This window comes from Canis lupus, chromosome 11 (genome assembly GCF_003254725.2).
Source record: "Canis lupus dingo isolate Sandy chromosome 11, ASM325472v2, whole genome shotgun sequence".
In the NCBI taxonomy this organism is placed as follows: Eukaryota; Metazoa; Chordata; class Mammalia; order Carnivora; family Canidae; genus Canis; species Canis lupus.
Window position 1 is genome coordinate 26,086,668 of NC_064253.1, and position 14,967 is coordinate 26,101,634.

Sequence of the window (14,967 nt, forward strand, 5' to 3'; positions counted from 1 at the left end):
TGATCAGTATTCTTCAAAATTGTCAAGACTAGGGATCCCTGGGTGGCGCAGCAGTTTGGCGCCTGCCTTTGGCCCAGGGCACGATCCTGGAGACCCGGGATCGAATCCCACGTCGGGCTCCCGGTGCATGGAGCCCGCTTCTCACTCTGCCTGTGTCTCTGCCTCTCTCTCTCTCTGTAACTATCATAAATAAATAAAAATTTAAAAAAAAATTGTCAAGACTATAAAAACAGTGCTTGCTTTGGCAGCACATATACTAAAGTTGGAATGACACAGAGAAGATTAGCATGGCCTTTGTGCAAGAAGGACATGCACATTCATGAAGGGTTCCATGTTTTTACCATCAGCGAAATGCAAATCAAAACTACAATAAAATAGGGCATCCCTGATGGCTCAGTGGTTTAGCGCTGCCTTCAGCACAGGGTGTGATCCTGGAGACCCGGGATCGAGTCCCACGTTAAGCTCCCTGCTTGGAGCCTGCTTCTCCCTCCACCTGTGTCTCTGCCTCTCTCTCTCTCTCTCTCTCTCTCTCTCTCTGTGCCTCTCATAAATAAATAAATAAAGTCTTAAAAAAAACTACAATAAAATACACCTTACACCTATCAAAATGGCTAAAATCAACAACACAAGAAACAACAGGTGTTGGCAAGGATATGGAGAAAGGGGAACTCCCTTTCACTGTTGGTGGGAATGCAAATTGGTGCAGCTACTCTAGAAAATAAGATGGAGGTTCCTCAAAAAGTTAAAAACAGAATTATCCTAGGATCCAGCAATCTAATGACTGAGTATTTACCCAAAGAAAACAAAAACACCAATTCAAAGGGATATATACACCCCTATAGCAACATTATTTATAATAGCTAAATTATGGAAGCAGCCCAAGTGTCCATCAATTGATAAAGAGATAAACAAGATGTGGTGTAGGGACACCTGGGTGCCCAGGGATTGAGTGTCTGCCTTTGGCTCTGGTCATGATCCCAAGGTCCTGGGATCGAGTCCCACATCCAGCTCCCAGTGGGGAGAGCCTGCTTCTCCCTCTGCCTATGTCTCTGCCTCTCTCTGTGTGTCTTTCATGAATAAATAAATAAAGTCTTTTAAAAATATATGTATCACATTATATATATGATGGAATATTACTCAGCCATAACAAAGAATGAAATCTTGCCATTTGCAACAAGGATGGAGCTAAAGAGTACAATGCTAAGTGAAATAAGTCCATCAAAAAGAAATATCATATGATTTCATTCATATGTGGAATTTAAGGATCAAAACAAACAAGCAATGGGGGAAAAAAAAGAGACACACAAACCAAAAAAAAACAGACTCTCAATTCTAGAGAACCAATTGATGGTTACCAGAGGAGAGGTGAGTGGGAGGATGGGTGGGGGGATGAGTGAAATAGGCCATGGGGGATTAAGGAGCATACCTGTGATGAGCACTGGGGGATGTAGTATGGAATTGCTGAATCACTGTATTGTATACCTGAGACTAAGCATACATTGTATGTTAACTAACTGGAATTAAAATAAAAACTTTAAAAAAAAGATTATGAAAAAGAAAGAGTAGAAAATTATTGTTGATCACAGGAGACTGAAAGAAACATGATGACTAAACCACAATGTGATCTCCTGGACTGTATCCTGGAACAGAAAAGTCATTAATGGAAAAACTGGTGAAATCCGAACAGTGAAATCCGAATAAAGTCTGTAGTTTATTTAATAGTAATGTACCAACCTTAAATCTCTTGACTTTGAGAAATGTACCATGGTTATATAAGATATTAATGTCAGAGGAAGCTGAGTGCAGTATGTAAAAGAACTCTCTGTACTATCTTTGTAACTTGTCTATAAATCTAAAATTATTCCTAAATAAAAAGTTTTTTTTTAAAAAAAGGCATTGTGTCTTCCTCCTTGCTTTCTTTCTTAGATCATGCACATGCTGCCATGTCACGAAGATACTCAAACAGTCCTATGGGGAGGGCTACCCATATGTGAGCGACTGAGATGTCCAGCCAACAGCCATGTAAATGAACCATCCAAGAAGAGAATCCTCCAGGCCCAGTCAAGGTTTCAGGCAACTGCAGTCCTGTCTGACATTTTGACCACAGCATCAAGAAAGACCATGAGTGAGCAGCCCGGGTGGCTCAGCGGTTTAGCACTGCCTTCCGCCCGGGGTGTGATCCTGAAAACCCGGAATCGAGTCCCATGTCGGGCTCCCTGCATGGGGCCTGCTTCTCCCTCTGCCTGTGTCTCTGCCTCTCTCTCTCTCTCTCTCTCTCTCTCTGTCTCTCTCTCTCTGTCTCTCATGAGTAAATAAATAAAATCTTAAAAAAAAAAAAAAAAAAAAGACCATGAGTGGGACACCTGGGTGGGCTCATTGGTTAAGTATCTGCCTTCAGCTCAGGGTATTACCCTGGGGTCCTGGGATCGAGTTCCGCATCGGGCTCCCCATAGGGAGCCTGTTTCTCCCTCTGCAATGTCTCTGCATCTCTCTGTGTCTCTCATGAATAAATAAAATCTAAAAAAAAATTTTAAAAGTGAAAGATCCTGAGCCAGAATGGCCCAGAATGGCCCAGTTAAGCCACTTCTGAATTCTTGACCCTCAGAAAATCTGAGATGATAATTTTTTTTTATATAAAGATTTTATTTATCTATTCATGAGAGACAGAGAGAGAGGCAGAGACACAGGCAGAGGGAGAAGCAGGCTCTTTACTGGGAGCCCGATGTGGGACTCGATCCCGGGTCTCCAGGATCATGCCCTTGGAGGAAGGCAGGCGCTAAACCACTGAGCCACCCAGGGATCCCTGAGATGATAATTTATTGCTGTTATAGGCCTCTGAGTTTTAGAGTGATTTGTTATGCAGCAACAGGGAACTGATACATCTAGAGAGCATACATTTCAATAGGTAACTCTCTAAAACAGCCTCCTTCTAGGCACACTCACCGCCCTCCCTTTTCAACCTCAATTTTCTTCTTAGCACCTGTTAGGTAACACCACATGACACGTTTATTTATTTAACTTCTGTCTCCACCCTAGAATGTGAGCTGCATGCAAGAGGAAACTGTTCAGTTTATGTCCCTCACACCTCGAACTGTGCCTGACCCATAGGAAATGTTTGATAAGGGATAGTAATTATTATTTTTTGGTAACAGGGGGTTAGGTAAAAAAAAAAAAAAAAAAATCCCTTCTCTATCCTCACCCAGAAAAATACAAAACAAAACAAAACCCAGCCCCTGGAGGATGGAGGCCAAAGTAGTTGAGGTTGAGGCAACATAGAACTGGGAAATACAAGCAGAGATGAGTCGGAAACTCTGAGATCTGATGGAGTTCTTCATTCACTGGGAGACCTCATACAAGTTTCTTCCCCCCTCTGGGTCTCTGTTTCCTAAAATATAAAATGCAAGACTGGGATGACCTGCAAGATCACCAAGATGTCTTCCAGCTCTAGTAGTCAGTGACTCTAACGGGGGCCTGGGAGGAGGTGCAGAAGCTCAACTGGGAGATGGAGGCAAGGAGGACGAGCGAAGAATATACTCTATCCTCACGGGAACCAGGCAGAATCTGCCCACCTTCGTGCTGTGCTCACCTCCTGGAAACCCTTGTCCACCTGATAATCTATTCCTTTGCCAAGACCCAGCTCCCTGCCTCTGCGAAGCCCACAGGCTCCCATAACCCTCTGCACAAGTTTCATAATGCATTTCCCACACTGAATTATAACTGGACCTTTGGGGACGCCTGGGGGGCTCAGCGGTTTAGGGCCACCTTCGGCCCAGGGCGTAATCCCGGAGTCCCGGGATCGAGTCCCACGTTGGGCTCCCTGCGCGGAGCCTACTTCTGCCTCTGCCTGTGTCTCTGCCTCAATCTCTCTCTCTGTGTCTCATGAATAAATAAATAAAATCTTAAAAAAAAAAATAACTGGACCTTTGTATCCTGGGGTCTTAGTTCCTAAAAGGAGTTAGTCTCAGGTCAACATTCTCAGTCTTGCAATTCCCTCCAAGGGAATTTAGGCCCTAAAGGAAGAAAAGAAAGAGAACACAGAGGAGGAGGTGGAAGATCAGGCATATGCTGGGACACCCTTAAACCTCTGCCCTTTCTCTCCTCTCCCCCAGTCTTGGCCTCACCACCAAGAGAAGCATGCACATCAGCCTGCGTGGCCCTCTGCCTCACCTAGGTACTAAGTCAAACACTATTTATTTGTTCCATATGAGCTTTCTCCCCTGCTCCTCCCTCCCTTGGTCCTCCACTCCTTTCCCACAATATATATACCCACAATATATATTCCCTTCCCAACCTTTGTTCCAGGTAGCTGACAGGTTCCTGATATGTGGTATGAAGATAGGTTTGAGGGGCATTTTTTCTCCACAACAGCTCATGGGAAGGCTTGAAGAACTTGCTCTGTTTTGGGAATCACAGGTTGGTAGGATCACATTTAGTCTATAAAGTGAGGTTGGGAGCATCAGGAAATGTAGCAGGACAGGTAGGCAGGAATCAACTTTGGTGGAGGATTTTGTCCCATGGGCCATGTAAACCCCTAAAGAATTCTGCACAGATTGGAACTCACTTGTCTTCCACTCAGCCCTCCCTACCTATATCCCTTCCTATCACTCTCTGCCCCCCCACCTCCCCAAGAATTTTAAAAACACCGAGGATTTATTGAGAAGCTTCACTGTGTAAGTTTTCTGTTCAGATTACTTCATTTCCACCTTTCAGCACTGATGAGGTAGGTGTTACTGTCCTCATGTCAGGTAAGGAAGTGATTTGCCCTCTTGGAAACCAAGGAAGAAACAGAGCCCAATTTCTTAACCGTTACACTAATTGGTCCCTGCTCTCTACCTTTTTGCAACTCTCTTCTTTGGGGGAAATGTCTTCTTTGGGGCAGATATCTGTAAGGAAGTCTTTGAGGTCAGGAGGTAGAAGTGGGAAGAGTGAGTGAAGAACATATTCTAGAATTGGGATTTTCAAGTTCTGATGAGACCCATCTCAGCCTTGCTGCTCTCTCTGCTTGGCAGGAAGTGTTTCCCATTCTGCCCACTCCCTGTCTTGATCAACTTGCTTATTCCAGTTCCCACAACCCCCTTTACCTCCTTGTATATTGTTTGCCCTTGTCTTTCAGGATCTAGGCGATACATTTGTTTTGAAAATGCCTGGATGGATCAGGACCCTCTGCAACACCTGCAGATAATTTGAGTGTCTGGAGAGAAAGGCTCTACAGACCCATCTTGTCCTCCCCAACTCTAACAAAGAATCTGGCCTGACCTTGGGCCTTAAAAGCTCTTCAGGAATGGCTAGCTCCTCTCTACTTAATCTCCCACGACCTAGCCCTGTGCCCTCTCACAGGCTACAAATATATAAATAACCACATGTGCTTCCCCAAACATGCCAAATTCTTAAAATATTTACATGTGCATTTTTTCTCTCTGGGATGCCAGCATCCCTTCTACCCCAAGTTTTTCTTCAGGAACATTCCCAATTATCCTCAGGCTTGGCTCAAACATCATCTCCAGCCCCAAGGATGTCATTATCACTCAAGCTATCATTTCTTGCCTGGATTGCTCTCACTGGTCTCTAGGAAACCTCTCTAGCCCTACACCATTCAATGCCCACACTGCACCAGAGTAAACTTTTTAAAATCCAAACTTGATCTCATTGCTTCCCTTCTTAAAAACATTCAAATGGTTTGCCACCCCCTGAAAGTAAAGTCATAACTCATCCTGGTTTGGGTTGCTTCTTCCACCCCACTCCCACCCAATTCTCTTGCTTCATGTCTTCTAGTCCTGCTTACCACCCTACTGGTACTCCAGCCAGATTTCCTGACACTTTACTCTGTTCTTGAAACCTGCCTGTCCTCTTTTGACTACACAATGTTCCCTTGGCTGTAACTCTCTTTCCCTCCTTTTCCCCCAGCTGACTTCTACTAACTTTTCAGGCAAGTCTCAGCCTGGACTCACTTCACCACAGAGCTTTCCAGAGCCCCCCTCATGAAGTGAGATGCCTCTGCTTTCTGCCCCTACTGCCCATTATTTCCCCGACGACAGCATTTATCTGGTCTGTTACTACCTATTTCTTTGCTCATATGTTTCCCACACCCAACTGGGAGCCTACCTTCTTCCCAACTATAACCCAAGAGTAGAGTCTAATACTGGTAGGCTCTCCATTGAGAGCCTAATTGTTGAATTAGTGAGTGAACAAAGCCTTCCCTATGTTCACAGTGTGGACTCAAGCACCCACCTTAGTAGTTACTATTCTGGATTATGGGTGATTGCTTTCTTTTTTTTTTTTTTTAATTTTTATTTATTTATGATAGTCACACACACAGAGAGAGAGAGGCAGAGACAGAGGCAGAGGGAGAAGCAGGCTCCATGCACCGGGAGCCCGACGTGGGATTCGATCCCGGGTCTCCAGGATCGCGCCCTGGGCCAAAGGCAGGCGCCAAACCACTGCGCCACCCAGGGATCCCGATTGCTTTCTTTATGGATGGAGATGGTACCTTGAATGTACTCCAGTGCCTAATGCAAAGGTCAACATTCACCTTCCATCCGTCTACTTTTATTTTTAACATTTTAAAAAAGATTTTATTTATTTATCCACAAGAGACACAAAGAGAGAGAGAGAGAGAGACAGGCAGAGGGAGAAGCAGGCTCCACACAAGGAGCCCAATGCAGGACTCGATCCCGGGACCCCAGGATCATGCCCCAGGTGGAAGGCAGGTGCCAAACCGCTGAGCCACCCAGGTGTCCCTATTTTTAACAAATTTTTATTGAATAACTACTATATACTAGATACTTTGGATGTAGCAGTGAACAAAGTAGCTGACACCCTGCCCTCAAGCTCACATTCTATTGGCATATATGGGTGCCTAGTCAGCAGGAGGTTCGGTGTTAATCCTACTGGGAAACTCCTGAGGGCTTTCCTGTCTGCAACTACAAAGCAAAGGGCACAGCCTCTGGGGAAAGAGAATAAATTCTCTTGGTCACCTCTGCACTTCCCTTTGTCTAGGTCTCCATGGGACTAGCCATCCAGCTGCAGCAGCAAGTGGGAGGGACGGAGGAGAGCAGACAATGGTGTTGCATGCCAGTGCCTCCAAACACTTCATCCAGGAAGTTTGGCAACTGACTTATTTTTCCACCCTGGAACAGAGAAAGTGATCCACAGAGGGAAAGACATAAATGTATAGAAATGACAGAGGAGGAACACCTGGGAGGTCCAGCAGTTGGAGCGTCTGCCTTCTGCTCACAGGGTTCAGGATCCAGGATCAAGTCCCTCATCCGGCTCCCCTCAAGGAGCCTGTTTCTCCCTCTGCCTGTGTCTCTGCCTCTTTTTCTGGGTCTCTCATGAACAAATAAATAAATCTTAAAAAAAGGGGGGGGGGGTAAGAAATGACAGGGAAGAAAGAAGGAGGAAAAAGTGAAATAGAGTGAAGGAAGAGGAGTCAGAAACACACAGACAGGGAAGGAGACTAAGGCAAAAACAGAAGGCCTATAGGAAAAAAAATTTTTAAAAAAAGAAGGCCTACAGGATTAAGACCTGCCAATCTCATCTGGGTCACTGAGGGGGGTGAAAAAGATTCAGTTTTGAGCTCTTGGCATTCCCTAGATGATCCCTCAAATTATCTCTGGCCCCATCTTGGCCCAGGAGCCTTCTGCCCAGGGACCTCCCAGCCCCCAAGCTCGATATACTCCTTATGACCCTCATGAATAGGGACAAGCAGTGATGGAAAAAACACAGTTGCTCTGGGAACAGCAGTCCCTGATTTTCATCTTTTTCAGAAAAGATCATAGAAAAGACCCTGTGTTCACCATCTGTTTTCTAACTGGGGGCTCCAGGCTCTGCTCTCTGAGATACGGGCCTAACAATATCCCAATCTGCAGGCACAGCACAGACACTCTACTGAGCTGGAAGCTGTGGAAGCAGCTCCCACCCCCAGGAGCCCCCAGATGCCAAGCATGAGCCTGAGTTGCTAATAGTGCCCTCCTCTTGCCAGCAGCTTCAGCTGCTTGCTTCTGAGGCTGTGATGCCATCTGCTGCTCAATTTAGGAAACTGGCCGACTCTAGCTGCACAACCATGGTCAATCAAGGCAGGAGTTGGGAAGGGGGCCCACTGGGTCTCAGAAGAGCCAATCTTTGTGGATGGACCCAGGACTGGGCATCAGGGACAGAACAAATGCTCTGTTCTCTGTCGCCATTCTTAGACAAGGCTGGATGCCTCTCTTTCACAGAAAAATACTTCAGGGTTCTGGAGGGATGCATAGGTTGGCTCTGCCCTTCATCAACATCCAGTGTTGTCTCTAGGTTAAATTGCCCAGAGAGGTCCCAGCCTGCCTTTGAAGTTCTACAGCTCTCCTCAAAACATTTTTTTTCTTTGCAGGTTTAAGCAAGATTATTCCAGGTTGTATTAATTGGGTGAATGAAATAATGAGGCCAAGCCTAGAGAAAGTGGGGCTTTGAAGAAATAAGCATGCTTCTGCAGAACTGAAATAGACCTTCAGACTCTCAGCGGGTTTCTGATGTTCCTGCTGTTTTGTCTCTTTTCAGGCCTCAACCCAGGTAAGGTTGTGAGCTCCATGATTATAGGGGCCACACTAATGCCAGGCACATATTTTTGATATTCGTTCAACTAATAATTAGCTTGAAGAAATTTCCTGCAAGCCAGTTGAGGGAGCCAACCTCTGAGGTGATCCCCAATGAGCCCCATCTCCTAAAAGTTACCCACTTATAGCCCCCCTCCTGTACAAGGGTTAATTTGTGTGGCCAATGGAATATGACACAAGGAATTGTGTGTAATAACCTAGAATCTAAAAGACTCTATGGCTCTCTTCTTCATGTCCCTCTCTCCCTCAGTCTCTCTGCCTTTCTTCTTCATCAGTTGTTCTGAAGGAAGCCAGTTGCCATGTTGTGAATAGCCCTATGGAGAGGCTCCTGTGGTAAGGAACTAAAGCCTCTGTCAACAGCCACATGAATGGGACTGGAAGCAGATTCTGTCAGGAAGCCTTCAGATGACTGCAGCCCTGGCAGGCCGCCTGACTGCAAACTCATGACTGACCCGGAGCCAGTTCAGCTGAATTCTCCCATTTCCTTTACCCACAGAAACTGTGATATAAATGTTTAAAGTTTGGAGTAATTTGTTATGCAACAACATAATACATCTATCATATGATGTTATTATTATATCATATGCATTATATCACTTCACTCCCTTATAAGATGTAGTATGTGGACCACACCCCCTCTGTAACCACATCTCCTACTACCCCACCATCTTCTCAGCTCAGCCTCACCCAAGGCTCACTCCTACTTCACTCCAGCCCACTGAAATTGCTTTTCTCTCTGCTGGAGCCCCTTCCTAGCTACTCCCAAATCTCTGCATGGTTGGTCACTCTCTTATCTCCTTGAGGTCTATATTCATATGCAGGCTTTTTAATCTAGCTTTCCTTGACTCTCTGGGCACCTGAACTACAGCTCCCACTCGTACCTATTCTTTTCCCTAATTTATTTTTATCCTTAGCCCTTAGGATTATATAACATATATAATAAAATATATTTTACATATCTTATAATTTCTATCTCCCCCCTTGAATGTAAGCTCTCCATGAAGGCAATAATTTGTTTTTGTATATTTTTTGTCACTGCTCTAGCCCCCCAGCACTTGGATTAGTGATGCACATAAAAAATGTTCCATACATTCCAACATATTCAGTTGAATGAGGAAAAATGTCATGTGTATCTCCTAGAAGCCATATCATATATCACATGCCAAGTTAGGATGTCATATACATATGTATATTTAAATGCAGTGTAAGGTAGTGCTAGAGCCGAGGACCATAAATAGCAAGACCTAGCTTTGTTGCTTCCTGGCTTGCTACGTTACTATGAGTGAGGCATTTGTTACTCTCTGAGCCTCAGTTTTACTTATCTGTAAAATGAGATTATTATAACCTCCCTGTCCTACCTATGCCGTAGGTGTAGAAATCAAATAATGAATGCCACAGTATTTTTTTAAAAACCTAACGTATGTTTCTGAAATGTTTCAAAGGCCATGTGTCTCAGGATATACTCTTTGGGGTTGCGGGGTGGGGGTTAGATAAAAAGGTCAAAGAGGTCTGGGAAATTTGGGTTCCCAGTATTTCACTAACTCCTCTTGGACATTCACAACCATTAGCATATGAAAGGCTCTGAAAATCCCACAGGAAAGGTCTTTCCCTAAAGCACCTGACTAAACTTGGTCTTGATCTCTACAAATACACATAGAGCTGCGCGTGTGTTGTCAAGATGGTGTTGCTACTTTAAATCAGAAGGAAGGGCAGCCCCAGTGGCCCAGTGGTTTAGCGCCGCCTTCAGCCCAAGGCGTGATCCTGGTAGACCTGGGATCGAGTCCTGCATCAGGCTTCCTGCATGGAGCCTGCTTCCCTCTCTATGTCCCTGTCTCTCCCCCCCCCCCCACCCCCCGCCACCCCGTCTCATGAAGAAATAAATTCTTTAAAAGACAAATAAATCGAGAAGGAATTCTAAAATTCCTGAAACAGAAATCCCGGTGGAGTGGACAATGAGCTCAAACAGCTGAAATGGAGATTGGGAGGAGAGAAAGGAGGACAAGGAAAAGGAGGAGGGGGAGGGAAAGAGAGGACAAGGAGAAGGAAGAAAGCAAAATGGTGGTGAAGAGAAAAATGGACAACTAAATTCATCCCCTTTTAAAAGAACTCTGCAGAACAAAGGCAACCTGAAACTTCCCAGGGGGGTGGAGGAATCCAGGAATCCTGGCGCTGCCCACGGAGCCCAGCTCATTCCTTTGAGCGTTGCCTCTGCCAATTTCCGCAGCTGGAGCTCAGGCTTCCTTTTCAGCTTCAAGGAATCTCCGATTGAAGAGATTTCTTCTTTATCAGGGAGGAGGAATCAGGTAAACCAAATTAGTGGCTTCTCAATTTACTTACTAAGTGCCTGAAATGGCAGCTGCAGTGAGCAATAGCCTTCCTGGCAGCGTTCATCTCCCCCAAGCATGCCTAGCATGGACAAGGGACAGAAGCTGCATTTCCTCCTGCAGACTCCCTAAGCTAAGCGGGAGGGGAAGAGGTCCGTCCAGGTAGGCCTGCTCCAGCCCAGTCAACATGCTAACGGAAAAGGATGCAGCTCTCTCTGGCATCCACTCACATTTGCAGGCTTCATGGCTAAGAAGTCCTTTGTTACATTTCATTTCAGTCTTTTTCCTATAACTTCGTGTTTCACTGCCTTTCCTTTACACTAGAAGGAGGGAGTGATTTGACTGTCCTAAGTTGCATACATAGAGCAACTTATACTAACCAGGATAGTTATAACTCACCTCTCTGGGCATATGATTGGTGAATACTATTGGAGGAACTCTGTTTCCCACCAACTGAGAGACTGGGCTCTCTCTGTCTTTTTACAATTGTGTGATTCAAAGTGGGGATAGGGAGGTCATGAGAAAGGAAGTAACATAGGTTGAGCACCTGCCCGGTCCCTTATATAAGGCATCTCATCCCATCTTCACAACTGCCTAGAATGTAGAGATTATAATCCCCATTTTATAGGTGAAGGTATTGATGTCCAGAGCTCACTTAGAGTCAAACAGCTGACATGTAGGGTGGTGGAGTTAGAATCTCACTAAATCTGACTCCTAAATCAGGTTCTCTCTACCCAGAGGGCTTGACCCTATCACATAGAAATCCATATCTTTGGTTTCTTTCCAATCCTTTTACTATATTAGGTTCATTCCCTAACCCCACAAACATGCTGGGATTCTGGCTATTTTCACATGCCCATTTACCACAGGGTACACTTAATATCAGAAAAGTGCATGTAAGTCTCTCAAGTCTTCCCTGTGGCCAAATCTGGACTCATTCCACCTGATGTCCACCTGCCTCATCAGACTATAATCTCCATAATGGTAAGGACCATGTTTGTCTATTTTGTCACTCCATTTCTCCTAGTGCCTACCACAGGGCCTGCTACGTGGTAGATACTCATTATGTGTTGACTGAATGAATGACAAGGACAGAAAGGGAAGACTCTGTAAAATAAGATAAGAGAACCTGAGAAACAGATTTAAAAGGCCAACATTTAATTTAAAGAAGGAGAAGAGAGGTAACTAGGAAGAGACTGAGTGACAGCAAGATAAGAAAACTCAGCACAAACAAGCAAGATAAAAATAGCCTCTTGCCACTGTCCTTTTAAAATTACTTTCTATATTTGAGCCTAAGTGACAAGTGAAATCTCCTCTGTAATTTCCCATGTGTTCAGCTTAATGAATTTCTGGCAAATGGTTTCAGCATTGGAGGGCCAATTTGGACACTGTGGGGGTGGAGTTGGTGAGAAAATGAAGGGTATGGAAATAGACTAATTGAGTCTAGAAACCAAACGGAGAGGTGATTGGAGGCATGTGAGGAGGGAGCCAACTCTTGGAACTTGCTCAACATCAGGAAGGACTGGGAGTTGGTCTTGCTCTAACTGATGTCATTATGATGTTTCCCTATATGCTACAGAAGGCGTCCAGAATCACAAGATGCCTTGCAATGATTCTTTGTGTCACACTATCTCCTAAAGAGCTTTATTTGTTTATATAGACAGCATTATATTAATGATCTAATTTCTGCCATTGGAATAAGTAAAGAAATACTGTCTCTTTCAGGTCCATAGGTCTTTTTTTTTTTAAGATTTTTAATTTATTTACTCATGATAGACAGAGAGAGAGAGAGAGAGAGAGAGGCAGGGACACAGGCAGAGAGAGAAGCAGGCTCCAGGCCAGGAGCTTGATGCGGGACTCCACCCCAGGACTCCAGGATCACACCCTGGGCCAAAGGTAGGCGCTGAGCCACCCAGGCATCCCCCATAGGTCTTATACAAAGTAGGTATGTTATAAATGTTGAACCAAATCATTATGAGGGAGGGAATTTAGGGGGTGCAAGGATGGGAATGCACAATCTACTCCTTTGCATCCATTTGTGTTGCCCACTCAGATGCATTAACTTCTCTGTATATTGAGGGAGGAGATCTGAGGGGCCATTGGACCCAGAAGTCCTTTCTAAACCTTAAAATTGGCAATGACCATGCAGTCATTTTTAATAGGAATTGCATATCTTCCAGGTCCCCAACTATGTTTTTCATTGCTATTTTAACAGCTTCTTTGGTATAGAAGTGACATACCATACAATTCACCCATTTAAAATATAGAATTCAGTGGTTTTTATAATATTCACAGATATGTACAACCATCACAATTTTAGAATATTCATCCATCATCTAAAAAACAAACAACCCTATAACCTTGAGCTGTCACCTCCCTTCCCTCCAGATCTAAGCAGCCCTTAATCTAATTTCTGTCTCCATAGATTTTCCTATTCTTGACTTTCCTATGAATGGAATCAAACAATATATGGTCAGCTTCTTTAACTAAATGTAACATTTTCAAGGTTCATTCATGTTGTAACATGAATTAGTACTTCATTCCTTTTTATGACCAAATAATATTCCACTGTATGGATATCCTACATTTTGTTTATCTGTTTGTAAGCTAATGGACATTTGGGTTATTTCAACCTTTTAGCTATTATGAATAATGCTGCTATGAAAATCTGTGTACAAGTTTTTGTATGGACATATATGTTCATTTTCTTGGGTATATACCTAGGAGTGGAATTGCTGAATCATAAAGTAACTCTATGCTTAATCATTTTTTTTAAAGATTTTATTTATTTATTCTTGAGAGACCAAGAGAGAGAGAGAGGCAGAGACACAGGAAGAGGGAGAAGCAGGCTCCATGCAGGGAGCCCGACGTGGGACTTGATCCCAGGTCTCCAGGATCACGCCCTGGGCCGAAGGCAGGGTTAAACTGCCGAGCCACCCGGGCTGCCCGTATGTTTAATCATTTAAAGACTGTTTTTCAAAGCAGTTGCACCACTTTACGTTTCCACCGGAAGTGTAGAGGATTCCAATTTCTCTATATCCTTGACAATCCAATTATGCTTTTTAAAAAATATTTTATTTATTTATTTTTAAAGATTTTATTTATTTATTCATGAGACACACACACACACACACACACAGAGGCAGAGACACAGGCAGAGAGAGAAGCAGGTTCCATGCAGGGAGCCTGATGTGGGACTCGATCCCGGGTCCCCAGGATCATGCCCTGGGCTGAAGGCAGTGCTAAACCGCTGAGCCACTGGGGCTACCCAGATTTTATTTATTTATTCATGAGAGACACAGAGAAAGAAAGGCAGACACATAGGCAGAGGAGAAGCAGGCTCCATGCAAGGAGCCCAATGCGGCACTCGATCCCGGAACTCCAGGATCATGCCCTGAGCCAAAGGCAGATGCTCAACTGCTGAGCCACCCAGGCGTCCCTCAACTATGCTTTTGAGAAATAACAAGGACAATTGCAGGCACTCACTCAAATCTGGATAGCTATTACAAAGAAGCGGGAGGAGTAGAGTACAGGGATGAAGGAGGGATCCCTTTCAGCTCTAAGCTCTTAGGATCATCCAGAGGGAATGCTGCCCTCTCTGTACTCTCCCTGACTACCCCAGCTAGGTTAGCTGTCCTCTGACATCTGCTCAAGGATACCTATACTATTTGTCTTTTCTCCCCAGTAGATTGTAAGCTTTAGGTAAGCAGAGCTCTCTATGGCTCTGACTTATCTACAGCTCTGACTTTATCTGTAGGGTCTGGCAAATGGTAGATGCTCAGTAAATGCTGGTTGACTGAATGACTGAATAAATGATTGAACATTTATCTACTGATGGTTCCTGTCCAGGGAGGAAAGGAAAAGGATCAATCTCAGGGGCAAAAGTCTTCAAGAAGGGAAGCAAAGAGAGTAAAGATGGAGGAGAAAGGGAAAGGCACACAAGAAGTTTGGGGACCTAGCATCCCTTAGGCCCAGGCTTCTGATTATGAGGTCAGATTCAGAGCTAATGGACCTACCCTAATCCTTTGCCTTTTATCTGGCTGCATTTTTTTTCT

The 14,967-nt window shown here is 44.4% G+C and overlaps 1 non-coding gene across 1 annotated transcript; it reads left to right on the forward strand.

Moving 5' to 3' along the window:
• Positions 1–232: 232 nt before the first annotated feature.
• On the forward strand, positions 233–339 carry LOC112650646 (U6 spliceosomal RNA). Its single transcript, XR_003130338.1, has one exon. It is a non-coding gene; the product is annotated as a U6 spliceosomal RNA (small nuclear RNA).
• Positions 340–14,967: the final 14,628 nt, after the last annotated feature.